The 16013-nt window shown below is 28.6% G+C and overlaps 1 long non-coding RNA gene across 1 annotated transcript; it reads right to left on the reverse strand.

Annotated features, from left to right (window-relative positions):
• Nucleotides 1-6245: 6245 nt before the first annotated feature.
• Nucleotides 6246-16013, reverse strand: LOC122273006 (uncharacterized). Its single transcript, XR_006227447.2, has 3 exons — nt 15890-16013; nt 13168-13254; nt 6246-6951 (listed from the first exon to the last, which is right to left on the reverse strand). It is a non-coding gene; the product is annotated as an uncharacterized lncRNA (long non-coding RNA).

Consider the following 16013-nt stretch of genomic DNA (forward strand, 5'->3'; position numbering starts at 1 on the left):
TTGCTTATTTTACATATTAATACATTATATTATAAATGTCACATTATATATTAAAATAACCAATTTTGTTCCTAGACCTCCCACTTTCTTATAACAGATCCTAAGTCACCACATACTTGTATCGCTACCCCCTACCCCAATTCGGACAATTTGAATTTTCTGAGGAATGAACCGTTTCTCTAAAAAAAAGAAGGAAGGGGGAATGAGTCGCCTAGGATGCTTAAAGATATCTGAGATGAAAGGATGTTCTCTGTAGTCAATCAATTGGTTACACTTGAAGAAAATTTAGCTTTCTATTTCAACCCAGATGTTGGTGACAATCACGGCGGTCCTTTTCCAGAGCCTTTCCAGGCAATATATACAGCTTTTGTTGTTTCTCAGCGGGATTTTTTGCTGCACACCGAAGCCAAAATCAGGTTAAATTGAACAACGTTCTCGGGCAGTGGCGTGCCAACTTTTTTTTGACTGGGGGGGCGAGCCAATGCAAAGTCATAAGCTTTGCTTGATTTAATATTTTAAAGTTAGTTGTATTATTTTTAGTTGTATTATATTGTAATTTGTCTAATTGTTATTATCTAAACTATTTCCGTTGTTTATGACGACGATGATTTAACTATTACATCCACACCAATTTAGTTAACAAAAAATGATTTATCAATCCGAAACTAATTAAAAAGAAAAAAAGTGTATTAAAATGTAAAAAATTTAATTAATGAATTTTGTAATTTTACTCCTTTAAACTTGTTAATGCTGAGCAATACATTTTGTCGATACATTTTAATCATAATGACATAGAATGGTTTTTCGCTCCTCAAAAACATATTGAATTAAAAATAACTTGTTATTTAAATTTTGNGAAAAAAAAATTTAACGTAAAATTTTGAAATCAATGGGCGCCAACACAACCTTTACGTAATTTACCGATTACTTTTTCCAGTTGCAATGAGAATATTAATTAAAAATACAGTATAAGCAAATATTTTTATAAAAATGTCCAACCTATAAAAACATAAAAAAAAGTGTAAAAACTGCAAAAAAGTATAAAAACTGCAAACATGCATAACACAGTTTTTTTTTTTTTTTCGTTTCACATCAAAAATCATATTTTTTACATCATCAAATCATTACATTGAAATTTTTTAAACATTTTTTTCAAATCAAATTTTTTTACCAAAAAAAATCAAATTGCTGAAGTATTGACTTTGCTACAACTGCGGAAAATATTCTGTAAACATAAATCGTAGCAGTATGCTATAAAATCACTGTAATCGATAAGTAGATAGAGATTTTATCGCATAGGAATTCACTACCTAATTTCATTATAAGAACAATAATTTTTTATACATAACATCCTTCTTCGTTTTTTTTTTCTTTTGTTGTGAAAAATTTCGCACTTAGAAATGCTTGTTAACTAGAAAAATGATTGAAACCCTACTCTTAAAATGGAAGCTCAAAATAATAAATTTATAAGCAATGTTTCGAAAAAAAATTGTGTATTGCGAACATTTAGTTAAGCTTTGTGGTGCCCCCTATCCTCTGCTGCCCTACGCACATGCTTAGTTTGTATAATGGTTAATCCGGCCTTGGACTGATCGTAAAGACACGGTTCCCAGTAGAACTCAGAAGTCAAGCATCATTGGCTATGGTCAGTAAGCGGGAGGGTGACCACTTGACTTCCTCAGGGATGTTTCCCAGACTGTCGCCAATAGCCCATTGCGCAGCTCTAGTGCGGCGTAAATAAAGTACGTACTACTAAGATCTTTGATTGCTATCAGTTACTCATTCATCACAAAAAAAAGTTTCTTTGTTTCGTTCCTTTATTTACAAATTTATTATTTACCAACTCACCATCGACATCTGATATGATAGTCCCATTTTAAGTAAAGTTCATAAGGTCCTTAGGAAATTAAAAATGTGGCGGCTAAACTAAGAAGATGTATCTTATTATGTTTATATTGACCACAACATTCAATATATAATTTTAAAAATTTGTAAATTCGTGGTAACGAAATGTGTGGCTTTAAAATTTTAATTTTAATGATAACTTTATAATTACGATACGGTTACCACAGTTTTCTTAATTTATTAAGGACAATATAAGTCCTGCTAAAATATTAAAATACAGATCTTAGGTACTAGAAGCATAAAAACTTAATTTTTCTAAAGGAAAGTTCAAATTAAAAAAAAAATAGTTTAAAATCTTCGAAAAAATTAAAATTTGTCAAAAATGGACGTCTGAGCTCTGAAGGTTCTAGTAAATTGCAGAGTAAATTTTACTTGGAGTTTTCCGTTGAGTTTTGCCGTTGTAGATTATTGAGAGATTTGCAAGCTTTTATTAGAGTTTTACTAATTTTAATTGTTAAAGTAGAGAAAATAATGTTCCACTGCTCATACACTCTCAAAGGAAAAATAGTAGCACTATATGAAACTGGAAAATCCATCAGAGAAATTAGTTGGGTACTGAATCTAACGTATTATACAGCTAGAATGAGCATTATATCATTTGAGGTAAATAAATTGTATTTTTAAGTTGAAAATTCAGAATTTAAAGGTATATATTTCGAAATAAATTCCTTATTACTTAAGTATATAAAGTTGTAATCAGCATCTGATTTTATTTTTAAATTTTTTTATACATTGTTGTAAAAAAAAAATTAGTTTCTCAAAACTATTTGCATTATTAACTGTTTAAAAGATCCTTCTTTTTTCAGTAATTTTATGTTAAACTATATTTGAGATTTACTTGTAAAATAAAAGTTCATGGAGCCTAAATCTAATTTGATTTTTAAAACCTTTGATGGATTGTAAAATTTTACTTGTAGTAAAGAATTGATTATTCTGCGCTTATAAATAACCGGATTTATAAATTCTGTTTGTAACTAGAGAATAAACTTAATTAAAAGTAATGAATTGAAGGAGCACTTTACGCACTAGACAAAATATTTCCCCGGATTTGGCCTCCATTCTTGCCAGCCTACTACTACCCTTAACTACTTCCAGCATTTATGTAAACAAATCCCTTTGGTATTTTTTTTTCTTTTCTGAAATTATTAGAAGATGGCCCCAGAAATAATCAGTGAATAAATAGCTTATCAAAAATATTTAAAAATTAATGCTGTTGGTAGGAAATATTCTTCCTACCGACTTATATCAGATAAAAATGCTTAATAAAATAAATTATCTGAAACTAAATGCGTATGTGGTAGATAACTCTTTTAAGTTTTACTGAGTTGAATTAATAATTTAACTTTTCGATCAATTAGTCAGTGATCCCTCTTAAGCATTTTGAACTAAACAAATATTGTGTAACATAAATGAGCTAAATACCACAAAACTTCACATTTCTAAAATTAAAAATTATATAAATAAAATAATAATTCTGCGAAACACGCGTGGACAGTAACTAATTTATTTTGAGATTAAGACGATATATGAGATGTTGAGAAATTTTAAGATATTTAAAAATGTTGACTACATATTAGCATTAATAATTATAAAATATATAGTGAAGAAATCGATACACATATTATTCCAAATCTATGCCTACCTTTGTATATTATTAAAATTGTATAAATTATTGAAAGAACAAACTAAAAAATAAAATTAAAAAGAGCTGATGTATAATTACATTCTATCAGAAACATGCTTTTATAAAACTCAACATTTGTTGAAAAAAATGCTTTTTTTCAATAAAATGTTTTATTTAAATCTCTTTATTAAATTACGAATAAATTTCCAATACCTAGTTTTGTTAGGAGAGCAGTTCAAAGTTTTGAGCAATTTATGTTAATTCTACTTTTTGCGTATTTCACCATATCCCCAAAACCTTTATAGGAATTTGAAATATTTTTGCGCTCAGTTATAAAATTCGTTTATCTAAAAGGAATTCTATGCAAAACATAACTTATAATAAATGGTAATTATTTTATTTAATAAGAGTCAAAAAATTGAATAGCAAGGTAGAACTTTCACTAATTGACCGATTTCACTGATTTTTTATTTAAAATTGCATTCTCTTAAATGATTGTCATTGTATACAATGCAAAATTTTTCCGACTAATATTAAATAAAAAAACTAATGATTATTTACTAAACGATATATTTTGTGTGGAATTATATTTGAATAACCGAATTTGACAATTGTGAACAAAACTTTTTTCAATTCGATTAAAAAGTATTCCAGACTTAGTAAAATACACAAAAAGTAAAATTAATATTAAGGGATTCAAGTTTTGGAACTCTCTTCTGTTCAAACTATTAGAACCATATTTCCTTTGTTCCGGCTACCCAATATATCTTGGGGGTCAGAAATCCACACGCGTAAAAAAGTAGATTCACTCAGAGAAAGTGAATTTTTGTGTCTGATTTCGTAAAATATTATTACTACTATAAGACTATGTCTTTTTTGTGTTAAAAGGGCATTTATATTCTATTTCTTTACGTTTTGATTAAAAGCATTTAGAGGCCAAATACTGTTTTAGGGGAGGGATTCTGGACCTCAATTTAAATCAACTTAAATAGAGTTAAACCGTTTAATTCTCATTATATTAATTATTTGTATTTGCTTAATCTTACATGGTTACTGCTACTTTATAACCTGAATTAATAGTGCTTTGTTTTTTTAATCAAGTGGAAAACTGTATTCTTTCTTCCAAGATGTAATTTATCTGTCCTTTTAGCATGACGCTGATCCACCTAAATAGGACCAACAGAACAGAAATTAACAATAATTCCTGCTACGTGCCATGAGGACATATGTTGCCCGAAGTGGTGGGCATTGAAAAAATATTTCCGAGAAGTATTAATCTTCGGAATGTCTCGCACATCATTAAAAGTCATCTTAAGAACTAACAGTTAAAATTAAGTCAGTCACTTTCAAAAAAAAAATCNGACAATTGTGAACAAAATTTTTTTTCAATTCGATTAAAAAGTATTCCAGACTTAGTAAAATACACAAAAAGTAAAATTAATATTAAGGGATTCAAGTTTTGGAACTCTCTTCTGTTCAAACTATTAGAACCATATTTCCTTCGTTCCGGCTACCCATAATATCTTGGGGGTCAGAAATCCACACGCGTAAAAAAGTAGATTCACTCAGAGAAAGTGAATTTTTGTGTCTGATTTCGTAAAATATTATTACTGTAAGACTATGTCTTTTTTGTGTTAAAAGGGCATTTATATTCTATTTCTTTACGTTTTGATTAAAAGCATTTAGAGGCCAAATACTGTTTTAGGGGATTCTGGACCTCATTCTAAATCAACGTAAATAGAGTTAAACCGTTTAATTCTCATTATATGAATTTGCTTAATCTTGCATGGTTACTGCTACTTTATAACCTGAATTAATAGTGCTTTGTTTTTTTAATCAAGTGGAAAACTGTATTCTTTCTTCTAAGATGTAATTTATCTGTCCTTTTAGCATGACGCTGATACACCTTAATAGGACCAACAGAACAGAAATTAACAATAATGCCTGCTACGTGCCATGAGGACATATGTTGCCCGAAGTGGTGGGCATTGAAAAAATATTTCCGAGAAGTATTAATCTTCGGAATGTCTCGCACATCATTAAAAGTCATCTTAAGAACTAACAATTAAAATTGAGTCAGTCACTTTCAAAAAAAAAAAAAATTATTATTTTGTTTCTTGTTAGTGTTTGAAATTTTATAAATTAGAATGTTTTTAAAGAATAACAGAATATTATATTTCAAGTTTATACGACTGTATAATATTTTTATGACTGAATTAAATGATAAATTTTATATTATGCCTTTTGAGGCACAATAAGAGTGCACAATATTTAAAGAGGGCACAATATTTAATTTTTAGAGACAGAACAATCATCAAAGTTATACAAAATCCTTGAGCTCCTTAATAAAANGCCGTGAGGAAGGATAAATACTAATACAGATCTTAGACAGGGAAAGAGGGCACAATATTTAATTTTTAGAGACAGAACAATCATCAAAGTTATACAAAATCCTTGAGCTCCTTAATAAAAGTTTTCCCATAACTCCGGCTTTTCTTCAAGTCAAGTGCTAGCTTCTATTGGTCAATACTTTCTACTAACATACTTTAGTAGAAAGTATTTAATCATTTAAACTGAAACAGTTGTAGTGATATAGTAGAAATGATAAATAAATGAATAGCTTGTATATAAAGTTAATTAAATACCTAGAATAGATATTCTATAAAATAGTGTAATTCTCTGAATATGTATCTTCAAGAAATGATAAATAAATTAGTTACTTTTTCTTTTGATAATCTTTATTTTTACCTTTTTATTTATTTATTTTTTAAGTATAGCTGCCAACACTGATAGGAAAAAATCCAGTAGATGTTTACTCAGAATTTTGAATAGTAATAGGCATTTAATTCATCAAAGATAGTTAAAATATTTTTTTAATTAAATTAAAAAGAGAGTTCTGAATAAAAATAACCTGAACATTTTTGAACAAAAAAAAAGTGTTGAACTATTTTTTATAAATGAGGTTTGCATCATTATGAATTATTAATACTTATTTAAATATTCAAGCAATAATCTGCACAAAAATTCTATTTCAATAAGGATTTTTTTTAGGAAATTTCCTCAATATTAGGGAATTTTCTAAAATGTACAAAAACCAGGAGAAATTTTAATGAAACCAGTAAACCAGGAGAAACTGGCCTAATCCAGTAGTCTACTGGATAATCCAGTAGAGTTGGCAGTTATGTTTAAGTGGTAATTAAGAGATAAGCATATGTATAAAGTACAAAATAGGAAGAAAAATTATAAAGTTGGATCTGACAATTTAAAGCATGTCCATTTTTTTTGTTGTTCTTATACAATAGACAAGAGTATTGGTAGCCAGCTTGACTCTATGAAGGTGCTTGCTGGTGCCATCATATAAGGTCATCCTGAGGAAAGGAGCAGCTAAAAGTCTTCTTTATAACTATCGTCTGGTTAGCCAGCTGTAAAATAGAAGCATTTTTCTTGATAAAAAAAAATAGAAATCATGTTACCTTAAAATTCTGCAGTGGGTCAGAATTTAATCTAAGACTTCAACTATATATTAGAATCTGAAAACCATGCCAAACAATAAAGAGCATAATTATTTTTTATGAATTTAAAAAATATACAATTGTATTTATTACATATTGCAAAATCAATGACTGAAATGTTATCATGTTATGGCACAAAGATATTCTTCAAAGTAAATGAAAATCTGCATAAACCATTGTAGAAACATAGTCCTGGTAAACATATCTCACAGAAAAGCTTTAAGCAGACAATGCTGTGAGACTATTCCCCGGGACAAATATGGATCANTCATCAGTAGAACAAACAGCAATGTGAATACTAATAATTTTTTTTTATTAAAAACAAATTATATTAAATATTTAAAGAATAATTTCTTATATAATCCAGGCAAAAGCTAGAAGAGAACAAGTTGCTTCAAATTAGTATTGCACTCAAGATACCTTGTGAAAATTTCAATCGATGGCTAAGTATATAACAGCTTTTTAAATTGTAAATCTAAAAAGGATTGAATACATTACTTTGAATCAACTTGAGTAACAGAGTGAAAGAGGGACATTTAACACAAAAGTATACATTTTAAGAGAACACTTTCAATTACCAGAAAAGTGTTATAAGCATGCACACATACAATTACATATATAAGAAAAATACCCAAGATTTATTAAACCTGGCTCATCCAACATCTTCCGGGAATACTTGGGACACCGTCAGAGTAGTTTCACTACACTTTTGAGTGGAAGCGCTACTCCAACTCATACTTTGGGATTTGGTGCATTCGTCACTTAAAAAATCAAAACATAAAAAAGGAGTTGAAAAGGGTGTTAATATCGGAAGGCATGTTGACGCAGTTAACAGAACATTGAAGCACACATCCACAACTAGGCAATCGCTCTCGTGCTTTGCTAGTCGACCAAAAAGCTTTTATTAACAATAAAAAATTGGCCCACTTCCTCCATGCATGCTTAACTTGTAATGAGGTTGAACTAATTCTCTTAACTCAACCTTCTAGCATTCAGGTGTTCACTCAAGTATTATAGTTACAATGGGTTTTGCAAAAATGAATTTTTGAATCACATAGTTACAGTCTAGTAAAAGAAGTAAAAACTAAAGGAAGATAGTTCTCGTTACAATTTTAAGTTATGTCTAAGTGTTGATAGGTTACTGGGTTACAAAGTTACATTGAGAGTTAAATTGTTAAAATTAAATAAATTATTGTTAAGACAGGTTTGCTGCTTGGTTTCTTATTTTCAATTCCTTTGCAGCTCTCCAATTTAGTCAGGTTATTTACGTCTGAAAGAGAGGGGTAGTGTCTAATTAATCTTATTTAATATTTCTATTGCAAAACAAATTATATTAAATATTTAAAGAATAGTTTCTTATATAATCCAGTCAAAAGCTAGAAGAGAACAAGTTGCTTCAAATTAGTATTGTACTCAAGATACCTTGTGAAAATTTCAATCGATGGCTAAGTATATAACTAAAAGCACAGCTTTTTAAATTGTAAATCTAAAAAGGTTTGAATACATTACTTCGAATCAACTTGAGTAACAGAGAGAAAGAAGGACATTTAACACAAAAGTATACATTTTAAGAGAACATTTTCAATTACCAGAAAAGTGTTATAAGCATGCACACATACAATTACATATATAAGAAAAATACCCACAAATTATTAAACTTCCGACACCTTCAGAGAAGTTTCACTACTCGTTATTAAAAAGCATAATAAACATTATTACAAAGCAGTAATGTTAAATATATCACATTATATATAAGCAGTAACATTCATTCATAGAAATGTTAAATATTTTTTTCTCGGCAAAAGACAGACGAGAAAAAGTTGCTTCAATTAGATAACAAGATATCTTGAATTGCAATCAAGATATCTTGTTCAGATTTCAACCGATGGTTGAGTATATAATTAAAAACACAACTTTTCAAATTGTAAATCTAACAAAGGATTTCATGTATTAATTTGAATCATCAGGAATTACAGAGTGAAAGAGGGTCATTTAACAAGGAAGTATACATTTTAAGAGAATATTTTTAATAACCAGGAAAGTGTTATGAGCATGCACACATACAATTATATATATCTAAAATAAAAAATGCCCATGATTTATTAAACCTGGCTCATCCAACATCTTCCGGGAATACTTGGGACACCGTCAGAGTAGTTTCACTACCCTTTTGGGTGGAAGCGCTACTCCAACTCATACTTTGGGATTTAGTGCATTCGTCACTTAAAAAATCAAAACATAAAAAAGGAGTTGAAAAGGGTGTTAATATCGGAAGGCATGTTGACGCAGTTAACAGAACATTGAAGCACACATCCACAATTAGGCAATCGCTCTCGTGCATTGCTAGTCGACCAAAAAGCTTTTATTAACAATAAAAAATTGACCCACTTCCTCCATGCATGTTTAACTTGTCATGCGGTTGAACTAATTCTCTCAACTCAATCTTCTAGCATTCAGGTGTTCACTCAAGTATTATAGTTACAATCGATTTTGCAAAATTTTTGAATTACATAGTTACAGTCTAGTAAAAGAAGTAAAAACTAAAGGAAGATAGTTCTCATTATTACAATTTTAAGTTATGCCTAAGTGTTGATAGGTTACTGGGTTACAAAGTTACATTGAGAGTTAAATTGTTAAAATTAAATAAATTATTGCTACGACAGGTTTGCTGCTCGGTTTCTTATTTTCAATTCTTTTGCAAGTCTCTAATTTAGTCAGGNTACGTCTGAAAGAGAGGGGTAGTGTCTGATTAATCTTATTTAATATTTCTATTGCAGAATCCACCAGAGTTTAGACATAAATAACAGCATTTAAAGAACAAGACAATCACAGGATATCACATCACAACATTTAATAGTTAGTCACAGCACAGATTTTTTAAAATTTATTTTCTTTGCATATGACATAAATGAGCTCACGGCCAACTGCTTGATTGGTGGGTGCACTGCCTACGGTAGAAACTAGTTGCAGAACTGTGGTGAACAATAATTTTGTACAAAATAAGAGGTAAACAGCAGAGCAACAATTTTGTGCTTTTGTATAAACAAGTGAAGTTTATTTAAAAATGATAAAAGATTTCCCTTTTGTAAGAGATAATAAGCCTGTGTATAGTTCATTTTGTAAAAATACATCTTTAACCTTAGCTGATAATTGTATGAATCAACTTGAGTAACAGAGTGACATTGAACACAAAAGTACACATTTTAAGATATTTTTAATTACTGGAAAAGTGTTAAGCATGCACACATGCAATTACATATATATATATTAAAAAAAAAACATTCGCAGGCTCACTCATGTTGACGCAGTCAACGGAATATTGGAGCACACATCCACAATTAGACAATCTCTCTAGTGCTTTGCTAGTTGACCAAGCTCCCATTATTAACAATAAAAAATTGGCTCACTTCCTCCATATATGTCTAACTTGTCATGAGATTGAACTAATTCTCTCAATTCAATCTTTTAGCATTCAGATGTTGCCCTGTTACGGTTGGGTATAGAATAAAAAATGAAAAGTTGCAAAAAAATGATAACAACTTTGAAAAAAATTTAAAAATAAATGGCCGGGTGAAACATATATGGTGGTACATTTACGAAGTTTGGCTAAATTCACAACCCACAAGAAATATTAATTTTTAAAAAAAAGTTCCAGAAGATAACAAATGTATTCTACAAAAAAACATACCTTCCTCTCCATAGAAGATATCCAGTCCTGGATCAGAGATGAGTTTACAAAGAAAATCTCCAACAATCTGTGGTTACCTTCTAGGAAATCCAGATGAATAAGTCACTATTAAAACAGTTATTTCAAACTAAAAAAAACTCTTTATTTTGAGGATCCATATTTAACGGCAAAAATAGTGTCCAATACACAGTCTCGGGTGGAGAAGTGGGTGAAGGGTAATAAATTCAGGAACACGAAAATTTTGGATGAAAACTGACTTAGACGAGATCAAATTCAGATTGCATGTTGACGATCATTCTCCTCCATCTTAGAGAGCAATTCTATCCATTAACCAATAAGTGAGAACCGGAACCCAAGGTGTTAGCAGCAATACCGACAGTAGAAGCACACTCCCGGATTTTGGGATTCTTGATAAGAAAGCATCCATCGCAAACAGTTTACTCAAAATTGAAGATAACGTTTATGTTTTTTATGAATAAGATTTTTATGATCAAAAGTATACATTTTAAGATATTTTTAATTGCTGGAAAAGTGTTAAGCATGCACACATGCAATTACATATATACATATATTAAAAAAAAAAAAAAAAAAAAAAAAAAAAAAAAAAAAAAANAAAAAAAAAAAAAAAAAAAAAAACATTCACAGACTCACTCATGTTGACACAGTCAACGGAACATTGGAGCACACATCCACAATTAGACAATCTCTCTAGTGCTTTGCTAGTTGACCAAGCTCCCATTATTAACAATAAAAAATTGGCTCACTTCCTCCATATATGTCTAACTTGTCATGAGGTTGAACTAATTCTCTCAATTCAATCTTTCAGCATTCAGATGTATTATAGTTATTATGGGTTTTAGTCAATGAGAGTTAAATTGCTAAAATTAAATAAATTATTGTTATGACAAGTTTGTTGCTTGGTTTCAGACTTTCAATTCTTTTGCTGGTTTCCAATTTAGTCAGGTTACTTACGTCTAAAAGAGAGGGGTAGTGTCTGTTTAACCTTATTTAATATTTCTATTGCAGAACCCATCAGAGTTTAGACATAAATACTAACAGCATTAAGAAAAAGGCAACCATAGGACATAACATCACAACATTTAATAGTTACTCATAGCACAAATTTTTAAAAAAAAATTTATTTTCTTTACATATGACATAAATGACCTCACAGCCAACTGCTTGGTTGGCGGGTGCACTGCCTACCAAAGAGACTAGTTGTAGAAATGTGGTGGGCAATAATTTTTTTACAAAATAAGAGATTAACAGCAGAACAGCAATTTTGCGCTTTGTATAAACAACTGAAGTTAATCTTTGCCAGGTCCTGTGAGTGTGCCATTTACATAGCACATGGGAAATTGTATTGAATGAAATAGCTGTAACTTTATCATTAGTCATTATACAATTACTATGTCTGGAATTTTAGATTCAAGAGAAAGAAATAATGGTTTCTACATCTGAACTGCTAGTAATAAACTGTGGTACTGGATAACTATGCCCAAACTATGTAACTGTAGTTTATCTGAAAACATGATAAATATTTGTGTTATGCAGGGCTCAAAATTAACGGCGGTCCGTGACCAATAAAATCGGAGTCGGACCAGCATAAAATAATAAACAGTGGCCCGCCGGACCACCATCCGCCGCAGCCGATCTCCGTTAAAAAAAAATAAAAAATTTTAATTTTATATAAAATTATAATTGAGAATATATTTTATAAAATAAGAGCCAAAAGGAATAATAAATGCTATGGTTGTAAGACTAATTATAAATAACTAAAGATTTAAACAAATTACCAATTTTTTTTTAATATTACTAAATGCTTTGTTTAAATCATCTTGATAATTCGTGCTAATTTCAGATGTTTTTCTCCTTTATTTTTTATTTTTATATTTTATGTCCTAAAACAATCATATTGTTTATTTTTGTTACATTATGATTATGTATAGTTTAATAATTTTGTGATTACTTCAAAATTGAGTAAAAATCATAGTTCTTGATTGCTAAAATATTCTTTTCTAATTAATCTTAGTAAGTAGTATAATTAATCTTATTTCCTTCTTAAATTCTAAGTATATTTATGCAACTTGTGTATTTGAGTTACTTAAAACTATTTTAAAGCTTATTTGCAATTTTTTTTAAAAAATTTTTTATACAAAATTAATATTAATCAAAAAAATGCGATTTAAATCAAAAATGTAAGATTTTTTTAAAAAAAAAATCATGATTTTTTCAATCAAAAATTTTAATTTTTTTTTTTTTATTTGCAGCTAATAGGAACGCGTAGACGGACCAGTAAAGTTTTGTGCGGACTAGTAAAATGTTTTAGTTACTGGTCCTATGGACCAGTAATTATTTTTTTTCCATTTCTACCCCTATGCTAATACTACTAAATCAGCAAGTAAAATTTAAATAGAATCAAATATTAAAAAACAAACCTCATATTTCTTTTAGACTGTCTCTTATACCACACAACTTGCAAACTTAATTCTGGTTTTTCCGATCAGACAGTAACAGACTGATGGCTGAAATAAAAATTTTTTAAAAAAATAACATAAACAACTAACTTTCTGATACAAGTACTATGTTAACCTTAAAGGAGAAAATACAAATCTTTAAAAAATAACCACAGCATCAAACCAATATTAACAAAAATATGGTTTAATAATAAAAGTTTATAAACTTTTCATTGCTTTTTTTTCTGTTCTCCTCTTTTGCCCATATTTCATTTAGGGAGAAAAAAGAGACCTTACATTACTTTGAAAGTTTTATAAGTAAAAATCAACCATGTTGAATACTTATGCATGATAATTCATTTATTAAGAGGTAAGATTTAAATACTTTTAAAATCTTTCACCATTTTTAGAGATTGAATGCTAAAATAATAAATTTCTAAAATTGATAAAGCAAATAGAATAAATAATTTTTAAAATAATTAATATAAAAAATATATTAATAAATTTATTGTTTAATAATAATAGAGGAAGATAATAACCAGCAAAACATTGACTTTTTCTTAACCTACATTTGATTAAAGACAAATACTGATAAACATTAAAAGATATTTATTTTGACTTTTATTATTTTATTAAAATTTTAATTTGCAAACAGAATACTACAACAATATAGTTGAAGAAAAAAAACTAAAACACTTAAAATGCCACAGTTAATATACAATTAGTTGAATAATCAAAATAAAAAACATTATACTAGTAGCAATAGTACTAACTACTGATACTAACTGAAATACTCGTATTGGCTCCTCTTAATCTGTCTGTCATTTAAGCTAAAAAAAGAATAAAATTAGATGAATCTCTGTGCAATAGACAAATTTTTATTACAGTAATCTCTCTACTTAGTTTTGTATAATGTTACTTTGTATATACCAAATATATTTAAAGTGAAAGAGTATTTATAATTCAGGGGCAATGTTCTTAGCGATCTTCCCTCTGTCCCTCAGGGGCAGAACCACAACCGTTGTGAGAATTAGTACTTAAATTAACTCATAACATTCTATTGCCTCTAAACATTTTTCTCCATTGTGTAAAGTAGTACAAAGAAGAATATCAGGGAAAAAAACACTTTCTACTGAATATTTTTCCTTACAGCATCAAAGTGCTAAGTCTGATGCAGTTCTTTGACTACTCTCTCTTGTTTGAATGGGCTGAGTTGTGGTGATCAGGCTTAAATGTCAAGACAAGAGTACAATGTTTTCATGAATCTAGTTAACATATATATAAGTAAACATAAAGTCGTGTATACATACACTTTCTTTTTAGCAACTTTGTCATGCATTCTTCACAGACTGAATATTGTCCTGTCAGTTTTAATGAATGCCATCTTTGCTAATACATTCATCTGCGACAACATCAATATCTCAATAAGGTTAAACATTTAAGAAAACAGTTAAATATGTCACCATGGAATCCCCTAGTAAAAAGAGTAAAGGCGACAGAAGAAATAAGCAAGGCTTGGTTTACATAGTAGTTTTTGACTTAAGCATTAACTGTAAAAAATCTTGGAATTTTGAGAAAATAAAAATTATAGATAGAAAAAAATATAAATAGTTTGTAGTAAATGAAAAATTTAATTTCAAATTAAAATCTAAATAAGTTAATTTAAATTGTTATTAATTTGTTAATATGAGTTATATTCTAAAGAAATATAATAATTTTATATGCATTTGAAATAAAAATTAAATTATGTGTACAAATTGTTTTGCACATAAATGTGATACATATAGAATAAAATTTCTTGATTATAGTATGCATGCTCATAATTTATGTAATAGTTTAGACAATCTAAAAGAATAATAAGAGCAGTAATTGTGAACGAAAATGATAAATATTATCCAAAATTCAAAATAAGAATTTTTCTGTTTCTTTACAGATTCATATTTAGAATTTCTTTTTAACATAAGTTTATAATAAAATTGAAACAAAACTATTATGAATATGATTTAAGAACTCTCCCCTGTTATGAAGAAAATTCAATACAAAAGCTTCCTATCAAAATAAAATTTAATTAATATATTTTCTAGAAAAAAAATCTCTTTGTATTATGTTTCTGAAATAAACGTAAATCAACTCATTTAAATTTAAGAAATTTCATTACTAAACTGCGTTGCAAATTTTAGACAATCTAACTAAAGATTTCTGGAAACATAGAAAAACTTTGATAAATGAAAATTTTTTCTTTTGGTTTATGATTTTCAAAAATACATAAATTTTACACATAAAGGAAAACAAACTATGTAATTTAAATTCTAAATCTTTGCATTTTCAGGAAATTTAGTATAATCTCTTAATATTAACAAAATCTCATGATTTTTTAAAATATAATGCTTTTAAAACATACATTTATATTATAAATCTTTAATTAATAAGAAATACCTGTAAATAAAATTTTCATGATGACAAAATATAAAATCCAGCTCAATCAAATCTAGAAAGTGGCTCTGAAAAATAATTTTGTTTATGATATGACAGGAAACTATAGATGCAAAATAACTGATTTCAGTAGTGAGGTAGTTGCAATACATGGGTAGCAAGTAAAAATATCCAAGCCATTTTGAATTAATTGAGTAAATGGTGCAGCTCTTTGCATTCGAAAGAACATTGTAGATAATATAGTAAATTTACTATTAAAAATATGAATTACCTAGCGAATTCGTTTCATTGCTTAATCATTCCGAGTACGTCCAGCTCAAACATTTTCGCCATTTTCAATCACGTTCACAAAAAGCGGGCATCCAAGCAGTTGGCGATAGATTTCGTTTGGCAAT

Source organism: Parasteatoda tepidariorum, chromosome 9 (assembly GCF_043381705.1).
Source record: "Parasteatoda tepidariorum isolate YZ-2023 chromosome 9, CAS_Ptep_4.0, whole genome shotgun sequence".
Taxonomy (NCBI): domain Eukaryota; kingdom Metazoa; phylum Arthropoda; class Arachnida; order Araneae; family Theridiidae; genus Parasteatoda; species Parasteatoda tepidariorum.